Raw genomic sequence first — 1,107 nt, forward strand, 5'->3', positions numbered from 1 at the left:
TGAGTGAATGGGCACAGTCTTTATGACTGAATACCACATGGTCCTGGCCAGGGTAGTAAGGCCGCAGCTCTGAGATCCTACTGTTCTCGGATTGCCTTTGTTCTTCACATTACCTTTTCCCCTTCCTCTCATCCCCTCCTGAGACTTTCCCAATACCTCTGTAAATCTTTCACTGATGGGAATCCAGGCTTCAAAGACAGAACCACTGGGAAATCTCAATGGGTCTGTTTCTCTCCAGTTTTCTGTAACCTCCACTAGATGAAGAAACACGAGAGAGGAGCCTGCTGACCGACATCAGGAGCTGCGCCTGCACGAGCACCGGGTCAGAGAAGAGCTGCCTCTGCTCTCCACTCTGCAGCTGCTCCCTGGCCCAGCCTCCAGACTTTCGGCGTCCTCCTCTAGAAGGCAGCCAAGCCAGAACTCCCTATCCTCATCCTCTCCCACACTTTCCTTTGTACAGGGGAACCCTGAGAAGACACTCACCTCGATGCGCGGGCTCCTCTGCCACTTCTGATGCTCTCTGGGGCTCAGGCAGGGTTACTCCTGTCTGGCTACTGCTGAGCTGAACACAGGAGTCAGAGCTTCTTGGTGCTGCCTCCATGCATGGTGAAGAAGAAAACTGTCCTCGGGGAGGAGTTAGGAAAAACGTCCAGAAATAACAGTGTTGTGGGGAGCTAAGGGTCTCTCTCTCTCTCTCTCTCTCTCTTTTCTCCCACTTCCCTCCTTCCCAAGGGGACTTAGTCACTGAGGACCCTGCTTTTAATTAGCCTGGGCTTAGGGCATCCAGTCTGGGGAAAGCAGAACAAACTTTTAGTTCTTCCCATCCCTGAGCAATTACATTTCAGAACTTTTCAATTACATTTCAGCTTTTTGTTCAATGGGAAACCTAAAAGCTCACCAGAGGCTTCTCAATACCGAGGCTGCCTTCAAAAAGGCCCTAAGTCTAGGTTCCCAGACAATGTCTCAGGCTCTGAGTAGGTCACCCCTCTGCTCTTTGTCCTAATTTCTTCCCAGGATCCTCTAGATAATTGGAGTAAAAATCAGCGCCCTCCTCATCCAGCTATAGGAAGCTCCAACAACTGACTGAAAATATACCCCAATGTTTAA

Source organism: Bos mutus, chromosome 4 (assembly GCF_027580195.1).
Source record: "Bos mutus isolate GX-2022 chromosome 4, NWIPB_WYAK_1.1, whole genome shotgun sequence".
NCBI classification, from domain to species: Eukaryota; Metazoa; Chordata; class Mammalia; order Artiodactyla; family Bovidae; genus Bos; species Bos mutus.